Below are 17,250 nucleotides of genomic sequence, written 5' to 3' on the forward strand. Positions count from 1 at the left end.
TTATTGCAACAGAAAGAAAAAATTAATAATGTTAGAAAAAAAAAAACCCAAAAGATATTATTTCTGTGAACAAGACCAGGAAAACAGAATTGTTACAACAGCATTTTAAGATAGTTAAGGACAAAGAAGACTTTGTGAAGAAAACCAAAGAAAACCAACTGAACAAAATCAATGATGCCGTTGATATTTTGCACAACGATGGTATGTGGACAACAAGGGAGAAATTGGACCTGGAAGTGGGGGAAATAAAGAAAAAAACCCAGAAAAATGAGGAAAATTAAAAAACAAATTACATTACATAAGAATGTGTTCGCACTTGATAAAACTCTTTAAAGTAAATCCACCCTCCTGTGACGTCATACATTTTTCATAAACCATGGATTCATTAAAATTCTTGCAAGTAGATTTGTAATTTCTATGTTATTATAGGTGCACATCAAAAACTCAAATCATTGTTTACTTAGAGATATTTAATAAGCGTTTTTTTATCCTTATATTCTACGTAATTCAATAATGACAAAGGGAAATAACTCTTTTCTATTTTTCTCTAAGTGATATATCTAAATGCTATAATTTTTCTAATGTAAACAATTTTTTTATTTATTTTTTAATCATTCTAGTTTTCTGGCATAGTAAGCAATAAAATTTAAATAGACAAACAAGTATCCAGCCACTTATATTTAATTTTTTAAACAAAAAAGTGTGATTTTCAGATGATATTTTCAGCCTTTGTTTTTTATTACCTTATATCTTAAATAGTATGGATACATATATATTTTATTTATTTTTTGATGAAATTCAAGTCCAATAAGTTAAAAAAAGTTAAGTTTTTTAACTTTGAACCCATAATTTTATAGGTACAGAGTTACCTTAAAAATTCACAAAATTCAGTGAAAAGGGACATCAGTTTAGTATAGACAAACTTTTAGGCAATTTGAAATTTCTCATTGAAAACGTGAAGCAGGGCAAATCAGAGGATGAAACTCTTTCAATCCCCAAAAATTGGTGTCCAAACTATTCTGCCATGTCTGGACCAACGACGAAGGGGAAAACATTGAGTGGAATGGGCAAATAATTGAGTACAAGAATGGGATATTTGAAGTAATTTATTGTTAAACTTCAAATGAATACTTATTTTAACTAAAACTAATATAAGATAAAAAAAAGGGTATGGTACAAAGTTGCAGGGTATGGTACAAAACTTACATGTTTATAAACTACTTATAATCTAAAAAGCATTATATATGAAAACCATATTTAATATATTAAGGATTTATGCATCATAATAACTTTATAATAATAACACATAATTATGATTGTAAAAAAATTACATCATTATAATATTTCGTTTTATATATACAATTATTAAGCAAAATAATAACCAATATAGAATCATCCTAAAAATAACCTCTTTCAAAGTGTTTTGTGTTGTGTTGTCTGTGTTGATTTGTGTGTTTCGTTCTAACTATTATAAATGAGTATTTTTTTAAATTTCTTTTTACAAGAGAATGTACTACATTGATGATAATAATGACTTATTATTACAGGTCCAGTATTGGCAAGACGATTGTGAAAGAGACGAATATTTGTATGAATTGACAGAGCAAGAATTCAAATCAGACTTAAGAGAAGGGAATTTATTCAGAATAAGTAAGTGAAACAAACCAATGATGAACTGAATAAGTTTTTATTTGCAACTTTTCGAAATTGCTTCTATATATAAAATATTGTAATGTAATTCATATTTCTAAAATAATTTTTGATAACACATAACAAGACCACTGCTACGGCAAACCTTGATATAGACTATAAAGGTAGAGTGATCTTTTCCATAAATTGAGTTGTCCTTCCTTTTAACCAAAAGTTTCAAATTTCTCTTTGGATTACTTCCCTTTGTGAAGAACTACTATTTATTACACTTATATAATAAAATTAATTTCTGATCATTTTATTTATGAAAATATTGTTTTTAACATATCATCAACAAGTTTTTGCCTAATTATTGTTAAAAAAACAGAGAAATATTTTCTATCTTCATATTTTTAAATTAGAGATGGAATTGCTAGAAGACGGTAAGAAATGATATTTTGCATAACAGTGCATTGTTTTCACAAATTTCTACCAGCAAATACTTACTTGACTTGGCAGAATTACATGAGATAAAATAAAAAGTATCATTTTACCCATTGTTTATTTAATTTCTATATCAACTATGCAGTTTGAATTTCCTCTGTTTTTTTTTAATCTCTGATGAAAGATTAACATCTTGTTTATAATAGTTTTGACATAGATGTATGCTTCGAAGCTTTCATAGAATAATACAAATTGGTAGGGGACGTGTATTGCTTATGCAGTACTCTCAGAATGCTTGTTAATTCAAGCATTAGAAGAAGGAACTTAGGCCTATCATTTTCAAAGATCAGGGGCCCGTTTCTCAAAAAGGCCTACGTCCAGGCGTAAGCTTAGTTCGGACTAAATCAGGGACTAAACCTCAAAACCAGACTAAGTTGCGTTTCACAAAAAGGCGTATACTTAGTCGGGACTAAATTTGGGTTTAAATCTACGCCTGCTAATGGGTAGGCGTAAGTCCTTAGTCTGTGCACAAAAATGGCGAGTGTTTTGTTTCTAAGGCAAAATATACAGATAATTTTATTTTTTGGTTTGTTTTATGTGTTATTTGTACATGTACGTATAACTTTATAAAATACCTATTGTTCGATAACTGTCTCTATTTCTAAATAAATTAAGATTAAATCAATTTGATAAATAATGGGCTCACCTTATTAAACGTATGTAATATACATTACTACTCGTAATGAAATTTACCTAAAGTGTAAAGAATGGGTATACCCCAATAAATGATATAAACACAATTATTAAAAAATGCTTTATTTCTAAATTAAACATTTATTCCCCAAGAAGATAGATGTATATAAGTACGAATAGATTATTGATTTTTTTATCAATTCTCAGTAAGCATGAACTAGAATTTAATGTTTCTAATCAAATTTGAACCTGTGAAACGAAACTGATTTCAAAATTAAGAATAGGAGCAACTCAAAACGTTTACATTTGTAATTTGTCCTGGTGTGTGGTTGTTTGTTCTTTACATATACATGTATTACTGAAAACTTTACAACACGTATGCATTATCATTTTCATTTTTTTTTTTTGGCTCCTAGTATCTTTACAAAACCGTATGAAAGCTACATGTATTTTGGAATGTTTATGAACTCGCATTTAGATACAATCAATTTTTGTTTGTTAAAATATTACTTTAAAAATATGTTTAAGAAGCGTGCAGAGTGTGCATCAATTTTAGATCTGTTGACAAGCGTTTGTCAAGGTTATCGATTATTATAAAATTTCACATGCACACCTTGAATTTTTGGAAATCAAATTCATTAATCTTATTAATTCTAGAATGAAGTGATCAATTGCGTTCATATTTAACATCGATGGTAATTCTTTTTAAAAAAAAAGTATGGGGCACATGTACTATCAATGATCTCCGTGCATACTCATATGCATTGTTTATTTGTACTCATTTCATTGAATTGATCGTTAATTACTTGAATTCATGATAGTTTTGTTTCATCACATTTAAGATGTACGTATATCAAGGGATTTTTCTTTATTTCGAAGTTGTCGACTTGCAATACAAAAGCGTTGTTTTAGCAGTTTTACAACAGTGTGCATTATTTACAAATTTAACTAGCTTGCATTTGTCATACTTATTATATAAACAATTGTATACACCCCCATCACAATAACCAAAAGCAGATAGGGAAAAAAGTAAAACTCACATGCACTTATTCAAACCGCAAAGATGCAAAATATCTTATCCGGAAGGGGTTAGGGGATTTTTTTTAGATAAGGCATCTAAAAAAAATCCCCTATCCCCTTCCGGATAAGACATTTTGCATTTTCCATTAAACTTGTAAAAACCTTTTATTTATAAAACTTTCTTTAAAAAGGAAGAAGTAAAACTTACATGCACTTGTTAAAATCGCAAAGATGCAAAATGTCTTATCCGGAAGGGGATAGGGGAATTTTTAGATGCCTTTTCCATTAAACTTGTAAAAACCTTTTATTTATAAACCTTACTTTAAATAGGAAGGGTGTTTTAGATAACTGCTTCTATATCTTAATTTTAATCAAGATACTGTATACAGGGTTATATTTCCGTCCTTCTACACTTGCAAACAGTTTCACTCGGTCGTGACTTCGCCAAGTCACAGCTGTTACCTAAGTTACTTGATATTAGATACTGAAAATCAACATAAATTTGCCCGCTGACAACGAGGGTGAAATGATTGAAAATTAAACAGGGCGAATTATTCCCTGTTTATGGATGGTGTATATTACTTTCAACCCCCCCCCCCCCGAAAAAACAAAACAATCGATCGATTTAAACCAAAACAGGAAAGGGAGTTGGGGAGACCCCGGCCTCAAATGTTGATAATTCCTGTCTTCTTAATTGTTGATATTAATATCTTTCAAAACTATTATCATTTGAATCGCAGAAAATCAAAAATCGTTTCCATGTCATTGTCTACATTCTTTCAATATTGGAACAGAAGATGGACAAGGTTCATGTAATATTATTTATACAGTAGATATTTTCGATTTCAGTTGGTTGCTGTTATACTCATGGTCATATTATTTTCTATAAATAATATAGTGAATTGATAAAAAAGAATCAAGCCTTATCCCAGCATCTGAAAATGTCTAAAGATCTACAGTGTCTATGAAGCATACTTCTCATTCTGCAGACGTATTGGGGCATATCCACTGTACCTTGTCCATGTATTCTATAAACATTTGAAGTTTACACGAACATTGAAGTTAATTTCTATGTATTGTTTCGTTCAATCAATATGTAAGATTGTGCCTCAATATCATCTACAATGCATTTAATTGTCTCATATTTGGTTTCTGAAACCTCTTATATATGCCGCTTTCATATCAACTGTTTTTCTCTAAAATTTCATTATGTTAAGAAGTGTATAGGCATTTGTTCTACTTTTATTAATATAAAATGTCATGAACAGCTTGAACTATACACATTCAGTGGTAAAGTATAACATGCGTTCTTTCGGGTACTACATGTACTATGAATTGGAAAATTGATCCACCACATTTAATCATAGCCTCAAAGCAAAACAAAATACGATATGCGCATGCTTAGTACTCAGCGGAGATGTCTTAGTTTTTCGACATTTAAACCCTAACTTACGCCTCTTTCAGAAACGCAACTTAGACCCGACTAAATATTGGCGTAACTTTGTTAGTCGGACTAACTTCAGCCCAGATTTACGCCTTTTTCAGAAACGTTATATGGGAGGGGATGTATACAATTGTTTATATAATAAGTATGACAAATGCAGGCTAGTTAAATTTGTAAATAATGCACACTGTTGTAAAACTGCTAAAACAACGCTTTTGTATTGCAAGTTGACAACTTCGAAATAAACAAAAATCCCTTGATATATATAAATATAAATATGATGAAACAAAACTATCATAAATTCAAGTAATTAAAGATCAATTTAGTTAAATGAGTACAAATAAACAATGCATATGAATATGCACGAAGATCATCGATAGTACATGTGCCCCAGACCTATTTTAAAAGAATTACCCCGGCCACAAATGTTGTTAAATATGAACGCAATTGATTACTTCTTCCTAGAATTAATAAGATTAATGAATTTGATTTCCAAAAATTCAAGGTGTGCATGTGAAATTTTATAATATTCGATAACCTTGACAAACGCTTGTCAACAAATCTAAAATTTATGCACACTCTGCACGCTTCTAAAACATATTTTTAAGTAATATTTTAACAAACAAAAATTGATTGTATCTAAATGTGAGTTCATAAACATTCCAAAATACATGTAGCTTTCATACGGTTTTGTAAAGATACTAGGGGTAAAAAAATGAAAATGAGAATGCATACGTGTTGTAAAGTTTTCAGTAATACATGTATAGGTAAAGAACAAACAACCACACACAAGGAGAAATTACAAATGTAAACGTTTTGAGTTGCTCCTATTCATAATTTTTGAAATCAGTTTCGTTTCACAGGTTCAAATTTGATTAGAAACATTAAATTCTAGTTCATGCTTACTGAGTATTGATTAAAAAATCAATAATATATTCGTACTTATATACATGTACATCAATCTTGTTGGGGAATACATATTTAATTTAAAAATAAAGCATCTCTTTTATTATTGTGTTTATATCATTTATCGGGGTATACCAATTCTTCACACTTTAGGTAAATTTCATTACGAGTAGTAATGTATATTACATACGTTGAATAAGGTGAGCCCATTATTTATCAAATTGATTTAATCTTAATTTATTTGGAAATAGAAACAGTTATCGAACAATAGGTTTTTTTTTAAGTTATACGTACATGTACAAATATTTAAATGAATGTGAATGTTTTCTTTAATAACACATACAACAAACCAAAAAATAAAATTCTCTGTATATTTTGCCTTAGAAACAAAACATTCGCCATTTTTGTGCACAGACTAAGGACTTACGCCCACCCATTAGCAGGCGTAGATTTAAACCCAAATTTAGTCCCGACTAAGTTTCCGCCTTTTTGTGAAACGCAGCTTAGTCTGGTTTTGAGGTTTAGTCCCTGATTTAGTCCGGACTAAGCTTACGCCTGGACGTAGACCTTCTTGAGAAACGGGCCCCTGGTTATTGATTTTTTGACCGCCTAGCATCCTTTAAATCAAACCAACGAATTCAAAAATATTCTGTTTTAATTAATTCATAAACAAAGCAAAAAAATATACTGAAATTGAGAACGTGAAAGTACAAAAACCCAAGATGTCAATCAAAGATGTGATAAATGACACTTTAAATATGAGTTACATTATATGCACCATTTTGTAGAACCGTAATTACTATACCCATATAAAAAGATGCCTGTTGTATGACTTACTTTGTATATAAGAATAGACTAGAAAAGGAAAAAAAAGATAGCGCACCCCTCTTTGTTTTTTGCCTGCTCCTGTTTTGTATTTATCCTTTGAACTTTTGATTTTGAACATTTTTAGTAATCGCCACATGTTATCTTGCTTATTTACAGTAATTATGGAACAAAACTACACTGGATTTGTAAGTATAGAATAATTTCAAACAAATCAGATTCAGATATATTTTTGTGACATTTAAAAATATCTTTATCAATTGGATGTACCAATTCGTATTTCATTTATCGCTCCAATAAGTTGACCGATTTAGATTCAGTAAATTTAAGATTTGTTAGAGCTGAGTAGTCTCTGACTAGTCGACACGTATAATGCTCCCTCCATAATATTCTCTTGAGATATAAGAAGGTGTTACGTTTTCACAGTAATGTTTTATGATCATCCGCAATGATCGATGTAGTCCTCGCTCATCAGTAAATCCTTATTTAAAGGTAATGGACTCTACTCAGACGATGGCTTCTCAGACAGATTACAATGTATAACATTTATTTGTAGAGCTACATTGTATTTTGTCATATATAATTAAAATGGACAGAAGTCTAAGTTTCAAGAACTTCTTTATACATAGATATAAACAGTTAAAAACATGATTTTTCATTCAATGATCTTTGTCCTTTAATTATTTAGATATTTCAATCTAGAAATTTTTACGACTGATTGAAATAAACCGCTTGATGATGTATCTGTCCACAAAATATAGATCAGCGATGAGGTAGGGTGGTACTTTGATGGTTTTGTCACTTAAATACCACTTTCCTGTGTTTATTATTGTGCAACTATTGACACTTGCATTGGTTTTTTCATTTGAAGTGAACTAATTTTATTGTAATATTATTACAATGGAATTAAACACTAGTTCTATGTGGTTTCCCTTTTCCTACAATAATCTTTTTTAGTTTAAAAGATCATGTTACAGATAATGTTACAAAGATCAACCTGTCTAACATTAAACATATTATGTCGCTTTGTAAGGAAGATAGTTAAACAAACCTAAGCATATCTTGATGTATACTATAGTGTTCAATTTTATTGTAGAACACTTGACTCATTCAGTTAAATAGTATACGTAATATGATTATACATATGCAGCTTTAGCTTACTAAACCCGGCAAAGATGGAGGTGGTGCTTTATGCGAGTGAATTTCACAAAAGGTCGGAAAGGTTAAATTGTAAAGCTTCTAAAAATTTTGAATGAAAGCATTCAAGCTTTACTTAATGTATTCGTGTTTTCTTTAGACTTAAATGAGTTCTTTTAATTCTTGTTATTTATTAATATTATAAAAAAAAATAAGTAAGTGATCTTATTTCACGTAATTAATAACATCATCAAAGTTTACTTTTCGTAATGCCATTGCAAATTTTCTAGAATTATTTGACAAACTTTTACTGTTTAACATTTTAAATCAAGGGACTTTGTTTTTCTACAGTTTAAAGCGGCAAAGGATTTTGTATTTAATGCCAAGTTAATGAGCATCAATAAGTTTATATATAAAGAAATTTGTCATTAATATTTGGCCGTTCCTCTCGTTCATTTTTATACATTCATAACATTCTTAAAGTGGATTATACAACTTTATTTCCTATGCTTTGTTTAATGAGTTGAGAAAAAAATTATCATGGGTCAGTCATGTTTCTTTACAACAATATACAACACATACCCCTTCCTGTTTTGAAGGTGTATATTATTGAATATGTTCAAAGTCCTTTAGTAAAGTTTATTGCATGTTGTTAATTTCCTTTTGACAATGTTAAATTTATTATGGAATAATTTAGTAATCAAATTTTACAAATTTCCTTTAATGGAAACTAGCACATAGTTACTTGAAGTAGATTATTTCCGTCCTTGTGAATGTATCCCGCCTACTTTAATCCCATATGTATCTGAAAGATATTCTAACATTGCATTTTTAACTTCTTTAAAACTTTTGAACCAAATCTTCGCTAGATCTAGTTTCCTTCTGTCTGTGTCTCTGTCTGTTTATATCTCTGTATCTTGAAAGTTCAACTTCTTTAGAGTTACTGAACCTTTTTAAACTCACTGGGCCCAAAGCATCTTTTACAGAAGCCCTGGGAGGCTATTGACTTACTTCTTAATTGTTATGAGCCCTGGAAGAAGATATTGAATTACTTGTTAATTGTTTGACTTATTTATTATGACTTAATTATCATTTGATAAGACTATAATGAATAAATATAACACGTGGCGGTGGCGTACCGTTCGACATGGGCACTGGCAATATTAGTTTTTAGCGTAGAAGATTGGTTTTTATAAATATCAAGAATATTATTTTTTGCACCCGAGATCGAATTTATTATATAGGGGACATATATTGGTTTTGAATATTGAACCTGTCACTGCCATGTGCCAACAAACTTTCTTTTAGAATAACTATACAGTAAAATTTTGTATGAAAACTGAAATATTTTTACACCGGTCTTTATTCTTGCCCATTTTGAGGGAAAAAATATTCTCTACATGAATTTTAATGGATAAGATTACAAAAAAATTTTCATGTGTTAATCCAAGTACATATGTGAATTTATCGTGTTGAAAACAAATTCATTTATAATTCTTTTAAATTTTTAAAAATCTAGGTTTGCTAACTTTCTCAGAATAAAAAAAGCAGTAACTATTGTGCTATATATCATGACAATTTCATTTACCTGTACATGTATGTATTTTCAAATCTGGAATAGTAATTTACACTGACTAACAGTTATTCATTTGAATATTTTGGAAAGTACTTAAACAAGGAAGAACAATATTAGAAGGGCAAAAGTTTATATAGTTATCATATATAAATCTTTTTTTTTTCATTATTTCAGCACTTTGCATGCATGTATCTAGAGGGTTGTAGGTCCAGAAAACTTTTTAAAATTATAAGCTCCCTTCCCTTTTGGAGAATTTATTTAAAAATATCAAATTCGCATAGTTTAACTGAGAAAAGACATTTGACCCCACGCCAGCCTCCAGAAAAAAAATTCTTCCAAGCATAATTTTGGGTAAAATTGTAATAGGCTGTACTTTAGAAAATATATATATATATATATTTTTTACTATGCTTACATGCACAAGTTGGCTTGTACAGGAGAGAGAGTTTTTTTCTGTATCCAAATGAGATGTATTGAAATGAAGAAGTCATAACAATTAAGAAGTATGTCAATATGTCCTTCCAGGGCTCATAACAATTAAAAAGTAAGTCAATGTCCTCCCAGGGCTTCCGTAATCTTTAGCAAATGGCATTAAATTTGGTTAAATAAAAACAATTATATAAGCTTTCTGATATCATCTAAGTAACAAACCAGGACAACCAAAGTTCCAAAAGAGAGTTATAAACAGGGTACAAAGGTACTCATTAAAATGAAAAAGGAAAACAAGTTTTTTCTAATAATACTAGTATAAGTGTAAATTTGTTTAAAGGTTTTGAATTATTAAACTGTTCGAAAATTAGCAAAATATTCATGCACACTCCCACATATGCGCACAATTGTTTGCACGCAAGAACACACGTGTTTTGTCCACAGAAAATGAAAATTTAGCTTATTTGATATTTTTTTAAGAAAAGGCACTAGAAGCCGAATATCCACCTTTATTGTTATGAATTTTAGTTTTAAGTGGAAGTCGAGCTAAAATATGACGAAATAATGCATATAATAAAAAAATTATAAATCTACTGAATGGGTATCTTACATTGGAATTTATTGAATACTTAAGATATTATAAAGCAAAATTAAGATTTTGACATTTTATTAAAGTAAAGCCAAAAGAAGCAGTCTAAAAACCATATAAGAAGACACATCACCTAATACTAGTATGGGTTTGTATATTTTTATAAGCAATTCAACGATTAGTTTCTAATGAACGATAAGCATTCGACGAGAAAAAATAGTCACTCTTTCCGGGAAACCATAGTCATGTTTAAATTTAGACTTTGATAAACAAACTTGACCACCGGCCTTCAGTCCATATCCTTGTGTGAAGTAAGTACATCCTTTCAATAAATAGATTTGAAGGTATGACGAGCGAAAATTCATATATAAAGGAAATAAATAATTCATAATGATTTAGATTTTAAGTTGGGCTAATAATTCGATATCAAGGAATTCAGTTGAAACGAATAGAAAATGTGAAACGTACTTTGATATAAAGGGCAATTGGAGACTTTGCACATCAGTGACACAAAATTACAGTAATAATTACAGTATATTGATACTTTCTATAATTTTTTCGTATGCATTTTGATCTATTTACCAAGTATGGTTTAACTGAAAACATTTTTGTCGTATGGATTTGCTTGTATAAAACAACTTTATAGACTGTTTCAACCACTTTGATTTATACTTTGATTTTTAATTTGGTAATTCCCAGTCAAAGACTGTTCCTCCTGATCACTGGTAAACCTTTGATGATCACAAGAAAGAGTCACACCTGTTATTAGTCAATTTGCTTTCAAAATTTTAATAACTCATATAAAACAAATTAAAGGGAACTAAAATGTCATCGTATATCTCTAGCCGTGCCATGTAAAATGCGTGTCTGGGTGGGGTGGGGGCAACTATTCAGTGCAATTGGAAATGTCATATTTTGTATGTATTAGTTTTAGTACTTAAAATGATATATCTTACTTTGGTACACGGATGTTTATGAAATTTTCAGAGAACATTTTTTGAATTCAATCTAATAGAAAACAGAATCTTCAAATTAGTTCAGGTATTGCCAAATCTAAAACATATATTACAGAAACTTATTTTTATTTCAAAACCTATTTTATCCATAGAGTGATTAAAATTTAATCTGTAATGGTGTGAAATATATGTCCATTTAGTAAGTATACGCATGTTAAAGAAAACTACCAAGATTTGATTTAATACGGGTTAAATGTTAATGTTTAAAAATTTTACACGTGATTAGTGTTTTTTGTCACTTAAAGAAATGTCGTCTTTTGTTATTATTAATTGATTAGTGTTTTTTGTCACTTACAGAAATGTCGTCATTTTGTTATTTATAATTGAATTCAATTAACGAAACGATACTGCGTAGCTTTTAAATTTCTTATAACAATTGAATACATATCTTTTGATAAATGCACTTTTGTAAATGGGTCAAACTATTCAACAAAAAGTGCTCAATAAAATTTAGAAACATTAATCGTTTTTTCAAGACAAATTAATCAGAAAACTTCAAACACAGTCTTTCCCTGTATTTGGCTAACCTGTTTCACACATTCCTCGATCCTTTATTGCAATGCAAATTTTAAAACATGATATTTCCCTAAATTATTCAATATACTCGGGAATACCACGTAATTGAGGAACACAATGCCCCAAAACAGAAAAGCAGGTATGTTGTTAGACAGTTACATGATCTAACAAATTAAATTTAATTATCATAACTAGATATGGTGAAGAGTCATATTCATTGTAATTCAAGACTCTAACGTCCTTTTAAAAAATGATCACTTGGATATTTAAGGAAACAACATTTTAACATTTAACCAAAAATTGTCGAGATGAACAAAAATTCCCTACATATGGGCATCTAATGAGCAAATTACGTACATTTGTATATGGAAATAATTAAAAAGGGGCGCTTCTTTAAAATTGATTTTAAAAAATCCCCTAGATAAAGAGTTATAATTTTAACCTGATCATTAAATTGCTTGTCTTTTTTTTTTTATAAATTACATATTGTCTTTAGTATTGTTCAAATTATTTTATTTAAGCGTCATTTAAAGGTATGTAAAGTGACTTGAGGTTATCATAACAACCCTTGTCTCTTGTGAAGCTAATCGAGTACATATTTAAAGACACAGAGATCTTCTTTTCATGGAAATCAATATAGTCTAAATATACCCACGACCATCAAGTCCTCCTAAAATTAATACTAATGCAAACACTTGTGATTTTTTAGGTGCAAATATTATTTTTGTAATTTTTAAAGTCAAAGTGTGAATAAATCATCCTGATCTGTTTCATCATCATACACACGCTTTGGGTACGACCAATAAAGAGTCTCTTGTTAAGCTAATCGAGTACATGCTTACAGACACAAGTTTTGAAGGAGAAGTCATAAGGAACTATTTATTACACCCAAAATCATTAAAAGGAGGTGTTTCCGTGCCCGATATAGTCATTTACTCAACAGAGACAGACGACAGGTAATGATTTTTAATTCAAATAAAACTTAGAATTTGAATTTTCCGAAGAGTTACTGATTACATGTAATCCTAGATAAAACATATAAGAGATGTAGAGATTTAGATGAGTTCTTTTAATTCTTATTAATCATTAACATTATAAAACAAAATAAGAAAGTGATCGATTTTCACGTAACTACAAAATAACATCATCAATGTTAATTTTCTTAATGTCCTTGCAATTTTTTATAGCATTATTTGACAAACTTTTACTGTTTAACAGTTTAAACCAATCAAATTAAATTTGTTTTTCCAAAGTTTAATGTGGCTCATGATTTTGTATTTAATGCAAATAAACGATATTTGGCCGTTTCTCTCGCGTCCATTCATATACATTTATAGCATTCTCGAAGTGGTATTTACAACTTACTTTCGTGTGTCTTGTTCAAAGTAATGAAGAAAATAATTATCATTGCTCACAGTCATATTTGCTTTGCAAATATTCACAACACATGTTTCTTCTTTTTTTAAGGTGTATGTTGTTGAATATGTTCAAATTCTTTTAATAAAGTTAACTACATGATTAGGGAAAACCTAAATCCTTGAGGTATGTAAATTGTTGTTAATTTCCTTTTGACAATGTTAAATTTATTATTGCTGAAATTACCAAAATCCTCTCAAAATCTTGCAAAGCTAAGAAATGAGGACATTTCTTCAGATACAAGAAACAGTTGTAACTTGCACTCATTTGGATGAATGCTCACATGTGTTTTATTCACTATAATTACGATAATGTCCTGGAACGAACAAATATCATCGCCTTTTTTTAAAGGGTTTGGGTGGGTGGGTGGCAGCCTAATCCAAAAAATATTTCTTTACAAGCAAAACAAAAAAAAATTTCATGCAAATTCTAATCCTTCAGATTTTTAGCAGTTCAATGATTTCTTTATTTTCACTTCCATTTATTTATTACATGCTCCAAATCCCAAAGGGGGCGGGCAACTCCATGTATTTTCAATATTTTTAAGCGTAAATTTTAAAAAAAAATACATTTTTTTTTAAAAAGTGGAGAATTGTGTAAATTGAAAAAAAAATTTAACATGGAGGGATGGACGTTACAGTCACTTTAAAAGAGGAGATACGGTGCAATGAACATTTATGTTAAAATCTTTATTATTCAACAATATTGTATCTGAGATTAAACTATTTTTCTACTGATAGATAGATAAATTATATCAAATCTTATCAACTATGAATAATGAAAATTTACTGAAAAATTGGTATGTTTTAATCAAATTCATTTACGTTTATTTTATTTTTATTGATTTATCAAAATTCATGGTTTGATCCCATGCTGGCTCGCCCCAACAGTTGCACCGTAAAACATATTATTATCTTAAGAAAATGCACTAGAAGCCAAATATGCACCTTTATTGTTATGACTTTTAATTTTAGGTGAATTTCAAGCTAAAATATGAAGAAATAATACATATAATGATAAGAATTATAAACCTACTAAATTGGTATCTCACATTGGCATTTATCGAAAACTTATGTTAATATAAAGCAAAAATTAGATTTAGATTTTTTTTAAAGTAAAGCCAAAAGAAACTGTCTAGTAACCATATAAAAAGACACATAACCTAATACTTGTGTAAGGTTGTATATTTTTATAAGCAATTCAACAATTAGTTTCTAATGAACGATAAGCATTCGACGAGAAAATATAGGCACTCTTTTCGGGAAACCATAGTCATGTTTAAAGTTAGACTTTGATAAACAAACTTGACAACTGGCCTTAAAGCTGAACACCGCTCGTAAATAGGCACTGTCCGCCATATTTCTCTTTCAGCACCGCTCTTCCTACACCCCTATATAAGCCATAGACCTCTTAACAGTTCAAAGTATATCGCTGTAGAGGTCTCACCTGTGTGGACGTACATCTTGCCTCACCATGTTACTCGGTCGCGATGAAATTGTCAAGTTTTACGCACTTTTTTCAAACCAGGAGAGTACTAACATCAAATGAACTGGTCATTGCATTATTTACAGACATAATGTGCACATAAATAACAATTAAATGCATAAAAATCCAAAGACAACGAAAGGAACACTACACGTCGGCCATGAGTTTCAGATGTGCAATCGGGTGTAACGAAATCGAAGGGTTTATATACCAGGTACCTGTGTGACGGTTCCTATTTACGAGCGGTGTTCAGCTTTAAGTTCATATCCGTGTGAGAAGTAAGTACATCCTTTCAATAAAGAGATCTGTAGGCATGACGAGCGAAAAATCATTTATTAAGGAAACAAATAATATTTAATGATCCACAATTTCGCGAGGCTAATGAGTTGACATTAAAAACATTTATTGAAAAGAATACAAAATATTTTTAAAACGCACTTTTATATAAAGGGCTCCTGAAAACTTTCCACATCAGAGACACAATATTACAGTATTTATAAATAATTACAGTATTTTGATACTTTCTCTAATGTGTTCGTATGAATTTTAATCTATTTACCTAGTATGGTTTAACTGAAAACAGATTTGTCATATGGATATGCTTGTATAAAACAACTTTACAGACTCTATCAACCAGGTATCCACTTTGATTTAAACTTTGACTTTCAATTTGGTAAATCGCGGTCAAAGACTGTTCCTCCTTATCATTGGTAAACCCTTGATTATCTCATGAAAGCGTCACAACTGCTATTAGTCAATTTTCGTTCAAAATGTTTCGTTCCAAAGCAACTTTAATAACTCATATACAACAAATTAAAGGGAACTAAAATGTCATCGTATATTTCTAGTCGTGCCATGTAAAATGCGTGTTTGGGTGGGGTTGTGGCAACCATTCAGTGCGATTGGAAATGTCATATTTTGTATGTATTAGTTTTAGTACTTAAAATGATATATCTTAATTTGGTACACGGATGTTTATGAAATTTTCAGAGAACATTTTTTGAATTCAATCTTATAGAAAACAGAATCTTCAAATTAGTTCAGGTATTGCCAAATCTAAACCAAAAATCACAGAAAATTATTTTTTTACTTCAAAACCTATTTTATACATTTAATCTGTAATGGTGTGAAATATATGTCCATTTAGTAAGTATAAGCATGTTATAGAAAACTACCAAGATTTGATTTAATATAGGTTAAATGTTAATGTTTAATGTTTAAAAATTTTACATGTGATTTTTGTCACTAACAGAAATGTCGTCATTTTGTTATTTATAATTGAAATCAATTTACGAAACGACACTGCATAGCTCTTAATCTACTTATAATCAATTGAATACATATCCATTGATAAATGGATATTTGTAAATGGGTCAAACTATTTAACAAAAAGTGCTCAATAAAATTTAGAAACATTAAATAAGAAAACTTCAAGCACAGTCTTTCCCTGTATTTGGCTAACCTGTTTCACACATTCCTCGATCCTTTATTGCAATGCAAATTTTCAAACATGGTATTTCCCTAAATTAATTAATATCCTCGGGAATACCACGTAATTGAGGAACACAATGCCCCAAACAGAGAAGCAGGTGTGTTTTCAGATAGCTACATGATCTAACAAATTAGATTATCATAAAAAGATATGGCGAAGCGTCATATTCATTGTAATTGAAGACTCTAACGTCCTTTAAAAATGACCACTTGGATATTTAAGGAAACAACTTTTGAAAATTTAACAAAAAATTGTCGAGATAAACAAATCTTCCCTACAAATGGGCATCTAATAAGCAAATTAAGTACATTTATATATGGAAATAATAAAAATAAAAAAAAGGTGATTCTCAAAATTGATTTTAAAAAATAATACAGTTATAATTTTAACCTGATCATTAAATTGCTTGTCTTTTTTTTTTTTATAAATTACATATTGTCTTTAGTATTGTTCAAACGATTTTATTTAAGCGTCATTTAAAGGTATGTTAAAGGTATGTTAAGTGACTTAAGGTTATCATAACAACCATTGTCTCTTGTGAAGCTAATCGAGTACATGCTTAAAGACACAGAGATCTTCTTCTCATGGAAATCAGTATACCCACGACCATCGAGTCCTCCTAAAATTAATACT

This window comes from Crassostrea angulata, chromosome 5 (assembly GCF_025612915.1).
Source record: "Crassostrea angulata isolate pt1a10 chromosome 5, ASM2561291v2, whole genome shotgun sequence".
Lineage (NCBI taxonomy): Eukaryota > Metazoa > Mollusca > Bivalvia > Ostreida > Ostreidae > Magallana > Magallana angulata.